Source organism: Schistocerca gregaria, chromosome 4 (genome assembly GCF_023897955.1).
Source record: "Schistocerca gregaria isolate iqSchGreg1 chromosome 4, iqSchGreg1.2, whole genome shotgun sequence".
NCBI classification, from domain to species: Eukaryota; Metazoa; Arthropoda; class Insecta; order Orthoptera; family Acrididae; genus Schistocerca; species Schistocerca gregaria.
Genome location: NC_064923.1, coordinates 323,226,932 through 323,240,341, shown reverse-complemented (window position 1 = coordinate 323,240,341; position 13,410 = coordinate 323,226,932). Strand labels below are relative to the sequence as shown.

At 42.5% G+C, this 13,410-nt stretch overlaps 1 protein-coding gene across 2 annotated transcripts in view; it reads right to left on the bottom strand.

The window, feature by feature from the left end:
- LOC126266784 (irregular chiasm C-roughest protein-like) overlaps positions 1–13,410 on the bottom strand; it is a 1,732,081-nt gene that overhangs the window by 1,382,762 nt on the left and 335,909 nt on the right. The window contains exon 1 of one of the 2 annotated variants that reach the window (XM_049971326.1): positions 5,356–5,443. The exons of the other annotated variant lie outside the window; for it this stretch is intronic. The gene's annotated coding sequence lies outside the window, so the exon portion shown is untranslated. Of the gene's footprint in view, positions 1–5,355; positions 5,444–13,410 lie in introns of those variants that run through there. 2 annotated transcript variants of the gene reach the window in all.

Genomic DNA, 13,410 nt, shown 5'->3' with positions numbered 1-13,410 from the left:
GTTCCTTACATACGCGTCCAATACGTTTGCTACACATACGCAACGTATCATCAGCTTAATATATAGGTCAGCCACATACTCATTGTATATCATAAATCCAATTACCAGCTGATTGTAGTTGCCTTATTCAGTTGATCGAAGGTCTTTTGAAACTTGCAGACCATATATTACACGGACTTAAATGTCATCACAAGTAAGCACAGCTCGTCTGATTGCAGTAGCCACATCTACATCTGTACATTATTTACGAAAATGGGTGGATGAAATAGAGCAGATGAAACGGTATGAGATAACTGTTCATAATGCTAAACCTCCAGTGTAATGAATACATCTTTACAAATTACAGTCTATTAATTGATCTACTGAATACTTCCTTCACTTGACCTGTACTACAGACCTTTCAACAACTCCTTTCCCAAGAAGCGCTGCTCCCTTTTACACTGTGGGAATTTCTCTTGTTGCAGAGTTAATAATTTTTGGAATAAATCGCCAGTAGCCATGAAAATTGGAGTCGTACGTCGACTCATACTCTGAAAGCCTAATGGTTAAATAACTACTGATGGTGATGAGAAAGACAGTCGTCGAATATCGGCCTGGCAAAAAGTTCCTTTATTTCACTTGTTCTCGTTACCTTCTTTCAGTTGCCGGCCGGGGTGGCCGAGCGGTTCTAGGCCTTACAGTCTGGAACCGCGCGACTGCTACAGTCGCAGGTTCGAATCCTGCCTCGGGCATGGATGTGTGTGATGTCCTTAAGTTAGTTAGTTTTAAGTAGTTCTAAGTTCTAGGGGACTGATGACCTCAGAAGTTAAGTCCCATAGTGCTCAGAGCCATATGAACCATTGGCCGTGTTTCAGTTTACTCGTAATTGCGTACTGAAAACAAGTTGTTCCACGTCTACCGTTAGAAAGGTCTAACTGCTGCATACATTTATGTTCCTGTTTTTGGATTAAGACGGTGCCACGTCACAGTGTCAGTGTGGCAGGGACATCAGAGTCTTGTAATCGAGTGAAGACAGTTATGTGATGAAGATGCCGATGACGACAAAGAATTGTTCCCGAAAGCGGTTGTCTGAATACATAAATGTGACTGTGTCGGAAAAGAAAAAGCATTTCAGACAATATTGTCATCACGGTCGTCTCCAGAAGATCCAAAAATCGTAAGGAAGTCATGGTTCCGCTAATGACCGTAGAGCGAAATATGAGGCGACAGTTCTAATGTTGTACATTGCGAGAGCCACTTAGTTCAAGAATCCTTTAGTGTTATAAATATATAAATTTAACGTAATACCGGGTGGTTATAATTAAACTTTCCATATTTAACACGTTATAACAAGGAAACTACTTACGGTACGAGTGCCAAACTTGGTCATTAATGTCCAGATTACGGGGTGCATGATTTCCGTGCGTCACAGCACCACCATTCAGTTCCAACTACGGCCACCAGATGCCGTGATCACACATCGTGACTCATAGTCTCACACCCCTGACCAGTCGCAGTGCACTTGTTGACCTGTCAACATGAGCTTGGACAAAAGGAGCAAAGCATTACTGGTGAAGCTCTAGCTTCAAAACAAAAGTAATGCTGCAGCTGCAATTCGTGAATATCGTCGGCGGAAATAATTACGGAAGGGTCTCTCCATCTGGTGTGCGGAGCATGATGAAGAAGTTCGAATCAACTGGAAAACTGGGCTTCGTTCCAGTAACAGGCCTACGACCGGTTGATGAAATCGCTGTTGCGATGGCAGACAACGCTGCGCGCAATTCCCTATCGTCGGGCAGTGGGCGTGCAGTGTCACAGGAGTTGAACATCCCGTGGTAAAGTGCACGGGATGTAATTCGAGATATTCTCAAATGGTATCCGTACAAGTTCCATGTCGTAGAGCAGTTTGCACAACAGGACGCCCAACGACGTGTTGACTTCGCTCTCCGCTTTCTCGCAGGCAGTGAAGTTGACGAGGTCTGTCCGTGGACCATCCTGTGTACAGACGAAGCTCGTTTTCCACAGACGGGTGAGGGGAATACAGAATTGGCGAGTATGGGGCTCTTCACCTCCAGTCACTGTGCATGAAGTTCGTCTGTATGGTGAAAGTGTCACGGTTGGTGTGGCTTCTCAGCTACCTTCATCTTTGACCTATTCTTTTTTTCATTGTAACAGGTTGGCGCTCAAGGACCAAAGACGTGTAGTACGACAGGCCAGCGTTACTGCGATATGCTTCGCCCTACAGGAGAGAGACGCAGTTTTCATGTAAGTTTGGGCCCCAGCATACCTCGTGAAGTTCACCCGCTTCTAGGAAACACATTTGGAAACGATCGAGTTATCAGGTGATCGTTTCCAAATGCTTGTCGGCACAATCACCTGACCTCACTCCATGCGATTTCTGGTTGTGGAGCCACCTGAACGATGGGATTTACCAGGAGAACATTCACACATGTGCTGATCTGAAGCGCAGCGTAATACGAGAGGTAGCCAGTATATGTTCGTTATATTGTGCAAAATGCAATCCTGCGTTTTCAGACTCTTCTGGACATTGATAGGTGCCATATTGAGCCCGTTTTTTTTTAGCAGTAACGGTGCCGATATGTAATGGTATGATGTAGCGTAGCAGAACTTAATAATTGTTTCAGCTGAATTGATTCTGCTACACTTCTCTTCCCATGTCCTTGAGACTACTGCTAACAAGTTTGGTACTCGTACGGTAGTTAATTCCTGTGTTGTAATGTGTTAAATGGGGGAAGTTTAATTATAACCACCCGGTATATGTCAGTGGAAGACTGTAAGGCTGTTACTGCTGCTTTATCGTTTCATCTATTAATAACAATAACAGAAATAAAAAATATAAAGGATTAGCATTGTTTGGCTTTAATGTTACATAACATCTCTGACCATTTATACTGAAGGTTTTTTCTTGGTCATTATAGATGAAAAATAGTTCTTTTTGTAAATTTGAAGTACAGTTTACCTGCGCACGATTGACGAGACCCACAGACTACATTTAAAATAAATGTATAAAGAAAAAAGCTGTGCTGAGCTCGGAACAGATTAATGTACAATTCTATTTCTTTTGTGAACTTTACAGAAGTGGAGGGGGTGAAAAAAACGTAAATGCAGCTTCAGAAAAAACAGGTTCAAAAATCTGGAAAATAGGGGAAGGTGATTGCGTAATGACGATAATTTCGACTGTTTCATTGTTTCGTCAGCCCGCGTCAGTTTTTATAGGATGCCAAGAGATGGTGACCGACGTACAATCACACGAAAGACGGCTGAGTGGAAATAGAAAACTGTGATGTACTGCGTGGTGCATTCCGTCATATGTAACATAAGAAGCAGTTTCTGTAAACAGGGGGGAAGTCGGAACGGCGGCCTCAGGCTTACGCAGCTGCAGGGCAGATCGTCCGCTAATGCCTCCCAGTACACCACCTGAGTTGCGGTCTCGGCCGTTCCGCTTCCCCGGCTGTCCCATCCGAAGCCATAGCACGCTCATGTATTTTTCAGAGCCTCCGCGTTTCCCTCCAGAGCTCGTTTCTCAGTGGGGCCAAATGTATTCGATGGTCACCGGAATGGTTCGTCTCCGGTACGGACCTGAATAATGCACGTGCAGTAACACTTGCGCGGAGATCTACATACGGAGGGCAAACCCAACGCTTTATGGCTACCGTGGCGCACTGCCCTCACCTGGTCTCACCAAATAACCCCTAACGTATGAATTTTTTCATCTTTTAATGCCAAGAGTAGCAATTTCAGTATATGTAAAAATGTGCAAAGTGATCGGTTCATTTCATATGACGGGCTCCGTTCCTTACGAAATTTGGATACCAGTACCACTCGTTAGTGTTAATCTATTTTCATCACCCTACGGTAATGTGACTACAGAAGAGCTACAAGTAATGGAATGGATATCTACTGTTGTGTGGAACCACCTACAGCCCAACATAAAAACAGAAGCACAAACAAACAAATCACACAAATCTTTTTTATCCCGAAATAATGGACAATTAAGTTTCACTTGTTTACAAAGTAAATTTCAAAACTGGAAACGCCCTCCTTTATTCCCAACTGGAACCCATCCCCCTTCCTTCTCACTAGCACGTCACATGATATTCGGCTGCAAAGAACCAGCGCTGTATACCTAGCCGTATGTCCAATAGCCCGCTCTACTCCTAGCATTAGAGAAGAGTTTTGTCCATCGCGATGAGCAATATCAACAAGTACGAACAGATCTAAGTCCCAGTTCCCGCTACACGTGTGGTGACTGACAACAGGAAGAAGTCCGCGAATGGAGGGCAAACCCACCGGTCTATGGCTACCATGGCGCACTTCCCTCCTAGCTTTGACGTAATTAAATTACGACAGAAACGATACATATAGACGGAAAAGAATCTTAGCAACTGTAACGAAAGAACAACGTACGCCAAGAATAGTACAATAAAGTAACAAACAGTTTGCCGGGTGAAGGCAAAGGGTAAAAGTAGTAGCGATTATTGTAAATAGAAATAGTTGTCAGTAATGTCAGTAATAAAATACTAAGTCAATTCTCAGTGAAATATATTCTGTAATGCATTTCATCAGCTTTACAATAATGTCAGGAAATTATGCTGAATGCCATATCATTGACATTGCATACTACACAGGGGCATTTTAATGCTCATGCTAATTACTCTCAGTTTAATGTCTGTATCATAGACAACATAAAATAACCAAACAAAACTGAAAATGTTTAAAGAGTATAGTTAAAGGTGAAGAAAGCTCTGTGCTAGAAGTTTGTATCATTCCTGTATTATGAATTCTATTGTAAATAGTAACAACCTTTAAGTGATTTAGCCGGCCAGGGTGGCCGAGCGATTCTAGGCACTACAGTCTGGAACCGCGCGACCGCTACGATCGCAGGTTCGAATCGTGCCTCGGGCATGGATGTTTGTGATTTCCTTAGGTTAGTTAGGTTTAAGTAGTTCTAAGTCTAGAGGACTGATGACCTCAGATGTTAAGTCCCGTAGTGCTCAGAGCCATTTGAACCATTTTTAAGTGATTTATGACTTTATTTTGGTAGTTGAGTGCACTGAAATGAAATATTTTGACTGGAAATAGTCAGTTTGGTGACGCAACTACTGAGTGCATTATTTCAACATTTGTAAGTCGAACCTGCAGTTTATCTTTTCAGCGAAGTCCAATTGTAATTGTTATTTTCATGCAGATTATTGCTATGCATTGACAGCTAATAATAACACAGTCTTTTGTCACTAAGTTTGCTGCTTTCCAACGACGACTTCTGCGCCTGTAGAGAAACTCGTATGAGTAAAAAAATAACCTCTTACACAATCATTTTATGCCACAAAATCAGTAGAAGCTTCTATGCCTTACCTTTATTATTCATAAGTATATATCTTCTTTGTCAATGTGACATGTCTTTCTTCGTTAACATTTCACTTCCTTATTTAAATATAAAATACGTCCACATTGGAGGGAAAGGAAGTATTACACCACTGCTCCACATCGCAGGATGACAGAAAAAGAACACAGTCGGATGAAATGAAATTTTTAAGGAAAATTAAAGGTGGTACAGTCAGAGATCAAATACGTAACAGCATTAAAAGAGAGGAACACACGCTTTATAACTGATAAAAGTAATGATTCATAAAATGAAAAAAGTGTGTCAACAGAGCGGAACAACACAAATTAATTAGACATGTAATCAGATGTAAAGTAACAGGATAGTTTCTTAGCCGGCACGGTAGCTCAGCGTGTTCTGTCAGAGGGTTAGCTATCCTCCGTAATAAAAAAAAAAAAACTGAATGAACAGATCAATCATCAACATGAACAGCTTCATGGGACGTCCGCCCCGGAGAGAAAAAAAAAAAAAACTGCCATGCCAGCATGCGAAGTGGTCCAGGTTCGATTCTCGGCTGAGTCGGAGATTTTCTCCTCTCAGGGACTGGGTGCTGTGTTGTCTCCTTCTTCTTCTTCTTCTTCTTCATCTTCATCTTCATCATCATCATATCATTCCCATCGACACGCAAGTCACCGAAGTAGCATCAACTAAAAGGACTTGCAGCAGGTGACCAGTCTACCCGACGGAAGGCCCTCGCCACACGACATTTCCATTTTTTCCCCATAGGAAAGTGATACTTAGGGCTATCGGGGAATAGATGACTTCAGAAAAGACGGAGCAGGCCGCGAGTAGACTTCAGAAAATTCAAAAAAATTAAGAGGAAATAGAGGAAAAGGAAAAACAGGAAGTCGAGACAACTTCGTACCTTCATTACAACCAAAACACTGAAAAATAAAAAAAAAGAAAAAAGCTAGAAGGCCGTAATCTAAGGGAACTGTACGGTGAAAGGTACAGCAAGATAAGGAAGCGAAACGGGCGAGCCGAGGTGGTGGTTCTCGCTGCACCGACGGGAGCTCCTCAGGGCCAATACCCGCCGAAGAACGCGCCGTGTGGGGGTGGATTGAGTCCGCAGCCGGCTCCCTGCGCCGGATTCGATACAGCCAGTTTGCAGTTGGCGCGTACGACTCCTGTCGCCGGGTCGCGCCAGCGTATCGTGCTTGTAAACACACCGATGCCCCGGGCGCAGGCGGCGCGCCGCCGATAGAACTTTGTTTTTACTGCAAGAATTTACTGCCGGCCCGCAGGCTATGCGCCAAAGTCGCGACGCTGCGTTACCCCCACTGCAAATCGAAATGAATAAACAAACCTACGCTCGTGGCGGGGCCTTCCGAAGTGCGATAAAAGGGTGGCCGATGGCAAAAATGCCCAAAAATACGCCCCGCCGGAGGAACGCTACCTTTGCGAAAGGAAAAGTCGTTGCTTGACCACTCAAGTTAAACAAGTCTCTCACAGATCACGAAGAGCGGCGTTTCTCTATTCACGTTCGATGCTTTATTGTTTACCAGCCATATCTTACGAATTTCCGACTTGCTTTTTTTCCTGCGACCTTGGTGCATCATTGTTGACTGATGTAAATAACGAGATACAGTATTGACGCTCTCGCGGCACTCCCTTTTTCGAAAGCTAAAATTGGAAATATTCTTTCATTTGACTGATAAAGTGAGCCGTTTCTAAAGTATGCGACCATTCAAAATCGACATCTAGTAATTCCTTGGAAACTTACTGATCGCTAAGTATTTATTTCGAGTAATCATCATCAGATAACTGCTAATAAAATTAACACAAAATTCAAAATTAGAAAAAAAGGATATATACAGGATTAAGAAGAATTCGCACACTCGGGCTTCACAGCGCCATTCCTCAGATACTGGCGATACAAAAATATCTGTCACAAAATGTCGTCCGCAGAAGTGGAAGTACAAACGTTTTCATTGGTCATCTTTTAAAGGAGCCTTTTCCACATCGCGGACGAGAATTGTTTCGCACCACTGCAACTACTAGATTCCAAACCTGCTTTCTGTGTACACTCCCCCAGTGGTCCCATCGAAATTATTTGCAAAGCGCTTTGCTAACCCTACTGGTGACGTAAGGCTCTAACGGATTGCAATGGACCTGAACGTGCAAGAACAATAGTTGGTATTAATCGATGGGACCAAACAAAACAGGTCTGGAATCTAGTAGATGCAGTCGTGCGAAACAGTTCGCGCCCGTTACATAAAAAAGTTTTCTTTAAAGGCTGACCAATGAAAACGACTGTTTTTCCACTTCTGCGTGTATAAAAGGCACCCGCAAATGTTTTGTAGAAGATCCACTGTAACGGCTATTCGATGATAAGTACGCCAGATACTATGCCACGTACACGTGTTTTAGCAAATAAAAACAAATAATCCACGACCAAGAATCGAACCTCGACCTCCTGCATGCTAACCTGAAACGCTACCCACTGCACCAACTGCACAGCACTACTGCTATATCGTGACAGAGGTAGTTACCGTAGACGTGATTACGGCGTTGCCATTTTGCCGATGTTACTGCCCAAAATATGCGCAGGATGACATTTTGTGAGAGACATTTTTGTGGTGCCAGTATGTGAGGAATCGCGCTGCGAAGTTCGAGTGCGTGAATTTTTCTTTACCATTTATAAATACTACAGTACCAATGTAACATCAGGAACGAAAGTACACCATGAGTACAAGTACCTGTTATACGTTTAGGAAAGCTGATCCAAGTGAACAATCGAAGAAAAATATACACTCTCAAGAGAAATTGCCGTTAAGGTCGTTTTTCTGAATTCGCCGGCGCTGGGGCGAGATTGCACCTGAGCATCAGGGCCTACTAACGAAGTGTGATACATCTGAGCACGCCTACCGCGGTAAATAGAAAGAGTGATTTTCAAGCCGTCCGGAGTGGCCGTGCGGTTCTAGGCGAAACAGTCTGGAGCCGAGCGACCGCTACGGTCGCAGGTTCGAATCCTGCCTCGGGCATGGATGTGTGTGATGTCCTTAGTTAGGTTTAATTAGTTGTAAGTTCTAGGCGACTGATGACCTCAGAAGTTAAGTCCCATAGTGCTCAGAGCCAGTGATTTTCAACAAGAAAACTTCAAGAATGAGTGTCTCTAGGCGGAGAAATACATTTTACTTTGGCTATTCGGAACGTAAGGCCATATCGGTCATGAAATTGAAACTACAGTGGAAAATCACTTCTCTACACAGTCGCCGCTCCAAATGAGACATTTGTCGTAGCACTGTACCAACAATGCACTCGTTATAGCAGGAATGCAGCCGCCTGTGCTTTCTGCCAGTTCTCTATGCAGATCCGCGGCTCGTTATCTGTGTTAAAATGTTATCTTCATAGCCAACGGCTAATGTCAGCAGAGATGAAAATCAGAGGCAGCCAATTCTGGGGCGTGTGGTGGCTGGTGACACGCTTCCCATTAAAAACGCCCCAGGAACGTTCTCATTATTCTTGCAGAGTGTGGCCGAGAATTGTCAAAAAGAAGAAAAGGTATGACCGTTACTTTGTACGGACTGCATGAAATCCGGCGAAATCTCTCACAGGCAATCATACCAGGCGAGAGACGCTACTTTCTGAGCATATTTGCGTGCTCACTGTGCGCTCACAACAGAAATGAGCGACGTGACGCTATCTAAGGGCATACTAGAGACAGTCTTCAGCATATTTATGCAAAGCTTCATCGGATTCTCACTGTAATTTCCATTTCACGATCGATCGGATCTTACTTTTCGAACAGCACTTGTAAAAGCTCGGTCTACCGCCTTTCACTCTGGGCGTGTGACTGGCTCTTGGGCAACACACATCACATGCGGCAGAGTGCCTACTTCCTCACGCCTCAAGGCCACAGACAATTATTTAACACTCCTAACGCCACCAGAAAGCTCCGACAAACATTTTGTCTCTAAAAAAGTCGTTCCCTATGGTGTGATATACGAGCCCGAGATATTTTCCATGACAGAAAGAAAGCACAGTGTAAGGTTGGTCTAGGAAGCCACTGTTCAAAAAATAGCTGCTTGTGTAACTAGTGTACTGAAAGCCCGCTACAACAATCCGGCGGCGGACTCTGTAAGCGAGCGGTTCTAGGCGCTTCAGTCCGGAACCGCGCTGCTGCTACGGTCGCAGATTCGAATCCTGCCCGGGCATGGATGTCCTTAGGTTAGTTAGGTTTAAGCAGTTATAAGTCTAGGTGACTGATGACCTCAGATGTTAAGTCCCATAGTGCTTAGAGCCTTTTGTACCATTTTTGAACAATCCGGCAGTTGTATGAAACTGAGTTATCCTTTCTACATAACAGTCAAAGCAGGGCGGGTACACGCTTATAGACAGAAGCCAGCAGCACACTTTGCAAAACGTAATACTAGTAAGTTCCATTTCATTTCTCGAAAATTCTTCTTTGTTAATCTTTAGAAATACAATCAGCCCCTCTCAGCTCGCATGGCTGTTCTAAGAATGTTCGCAGGTAGGTGGTCTAACTGAGACACTATGTGACATCTCCTTTACAAAATTAATTTCTTCGTTTTGTATCATTTGATCTATGTTTTCAAAAATCATGAAAAGACTCTTTAATTGCAGTACCTGCAGAATTATGAAAGAGCACGAGTAAATGGAATTGACTGTAGCAATACACATGATATCGAATGTTGACAATACTATGGCAGGCTAAAGATGGAAACCCCAAACGAGCAATAATTATTGTTAACTATAAACAAAACCCGATAAATATTAAATATACTGATCTCTATCAATTTTCTGTTTATTTAGCACATCTAAATAACATATGAACCTCAGTATAGACCTATCAATTAATAAAAAGCAATGGCTTTTGTTAAAGTAGATCATTCTCGAACGTACACGAAGATGTACGAAATGTTATTCAAATGCTGCTTTACAATAAATTTGGTAATCTGATAAAAACAAATATTACGTAGTAACTTCGTTTATCAACCATATCGCGAACTAAGACGCGACTCAGTACATATTCTTGTTAACGTTATCGACATCGGCGTTGTATTTAACTCTGCCATTGAACAAAGAAATATGAAGGCTATCACGCTCTACATTTAGAAGAATATTTGTCTACACTACAAATAGTTGCTTCGAGATTGCAGGGATTAGTGAAAAATTGTCTTAACGTGTTATTGTTTCGGTCTTCGGATGGCAGAATGTGACTGCGACAAGAAGAACGGGGACCTTTCTGCTGCTTGCAATCTTAATTACTAGAGGTGTCGTGAGGAACGGCGTTAAATCATACTGCCGTCTCGTGCTGTGAACTAGGTACTTACACCCCGTGTAACGTTTCTAACCTAATCGCATCTGCTGAGTGCTGTAACACGTCCTCTCCAGGTGGAATTGCGAAACGAAATTTAAGCTGACTCGTCTAACTAAACTTGGTTATGTTTCTGCTGCGAAACTAACCGCACACCTCACGTGCCTTTGGGAAATAAACGAAACGTGATTAAGTACCGTATCGCACGTCACAGCTGTTTCGAAAGGCGGCCGACAAACATGAACTGCCGGAACATTTTCCTTTGGCAATAGTTGCAAAACGAGCTCTCATTAAAATATGAACAGTAAACGTATAAAGTAGCAGTTGACTAAATTACTGGCTTTTTCTTATTTACTAAGATTCTGCGAGCATGTAATGTGAAACAGCTATAGATTTATGGCTTTGCCCATCGCTTTGTTCATTAACATACAGCTACACGTGTAGCCGCTTAGTAGAATCGTAGTGACAAGGGAAAATCAAAGCCAACACTGGACACCACGATTCTAACAGCTGAGCTTACCTCAATCTAACATGCTTACCAACACGTGGAGGAGTCAATTATCATATTAACGGGTTCCGACAAAGCTGCTTACTCTCCTCAGTCATTAGGACAGAGGGAGAATCACTTCGCAGTAGGGATGTTCGATGAATATCGATGAGGTGAGGTTAAAAATTGATGTTAAATATTGATAATAAAATCTTTGAAACATCGTAACATCGGTGTTAAGGATAAATATCGACTTTCGATGTTTGCAGGTAAACCAGGCCACTTGTTACCATTGAGTAATATGTACATTTCTAGTGTTTTCCTTCCTGCTGGATCAGGCACTCGCCGTGCTAAATGACGGGTAATGTATTGCAATGTAGAAAGGGAATCAATGTGATGAAAGCAATGCCAATGTCCAGTAAACAGCGCACTTTGTTAACTCGGCAAGGAGGAATAATAATGTAGTCATTAGTGCAAGAAAGTCATCTCAGCGCCGCCTAACTGAAATACTGCGAATTCCTTTAGAACGCTCGCTTGTCTACATGGTAAGTCAGGAAGGTGCCAATTTTAGTCGAGAGTTGGTATTGATCTTTCAGTGATGTTAGCATGTCGTCGTCCTCTAGTTGGAAACAAATAAAATGTCGTTATCCATCAACATGGTCGGAAATCATAGACTGTGACATTAAGACTCAGCAGTGCCTACGAAAAGTAAAATATTTAGTCCTTTGACAACATTATTATGCTAACATTTAGTAAGGCAAGTTGAACTAAAAGTCACATGCATCTTTGAAGGTTTAGTTATTTTGCCATCCATTAGTAGTGTTGTACGTAAAAGATAATGTACTCAGGAACACGTTATGTTTTTTGGTCGGTGTTTTAATTTACTGACTGATATTAGAATCACTTGAAGGGATTAGCACTAGAGACCAGGCCACCATAAGCAGTTACCGAGATTTCCTACGGTTTTTGTTGTTTGTAGACACGGGGTTATGTTTTGGGTTGTGTTTTGCGCAGCATTTGTAAAAATTATGCGTTCTACACATTTTGGAGCTGTCTGTTTGCAATATATATCGTTAATTCTCGAGGCACAGAATTTTATGGTCAGTAAAATTTAGTTTGGTTTTAGGGTTGTATACCTAACACGTGGAAAGTTAAGCCATATTTCATTGATCGTCCATCATCTTGTACATTGAAACGGAAGAAAGTATTATGCTATGGACTATGTGATACTTGCAAAAGAACTTAGTTTCTTTAATGTCCTAATAATTTCACTGTCTTGAAAATGGAAATTAGTGTTAGTTTCCAGTAACTTTCATTTCAAAGTATGTTTAAATTTTGCTTACTTCAATTTCACTTAATGATTATTGGTGTATAGCAGAGTAATAATGTAACAGATGGGCTATTAAATACAGTACTACAAGATTTTCTCGACTGTGATGATGTTAGATTTCCGTCGAGTACTTGCTCCTAGGTACATGACCATATTGTACTTAAGAATATATTTTCACCTTTGTAAAAGCTTCAATTTTCAGAAGTACTGTTTTATTTCAGAAAAAGACTGTAGCACCTAAAACATGAATGTCATATTTTAAAAATGAAATGAGAACATTAAATTTCTATTTCAGGGCTGAATAGAAACGGAAGTCTGAAAAGTTTACCAGCGTAAAAGACTTTCCACAACCGCTTTCTTTGCCGTAAGTAGCTTTACGTCTAGCCCATTTTTCTTCTTGAAGCTAAGAGATACAGAAAGTGACCACGACACTTTCTAAATACCTACACAGCACACGGAGCAAAATCGCAGCAAACTTTGAGGAGAAAGAAGCAGAAAGCTGGAGAGCAGTACAAATTGAAATATGAAGAGAATCGCTGCGAAAAAAGGACTTCTCGACACATTACGAACCTTTGGCAGCTTACGCGGTGGAGCTTCCTGCATTCATGCTTCGTTCTAATTCACGACTCGCTGAAATAACACACAAGACTGCAGGCACCTAGAGAACGTCAAGGAAAATGAAAGAGGGACCAAGAGCAGCCGAGGAGCAGAAAAGTGTGAGGGACATCGCGCGCGCGCGCGTGTGTGTGTGTGTGTGTGTGTGTGTGTGTGTGTGTGTGTGTGTGAGAGAGAGAGAGAGAGAGAGAGAGAGAGAGAGGGGGGGGGGGGGAAACAGAAAGAGAGGGAAAGAGAGGGGGGGGGAGAGAGAGAGAGAGAGAGAGAGAGAGAGAGAGAGAGAGAGAGAGAGAGAGAGAGAGATATGGTCGCTA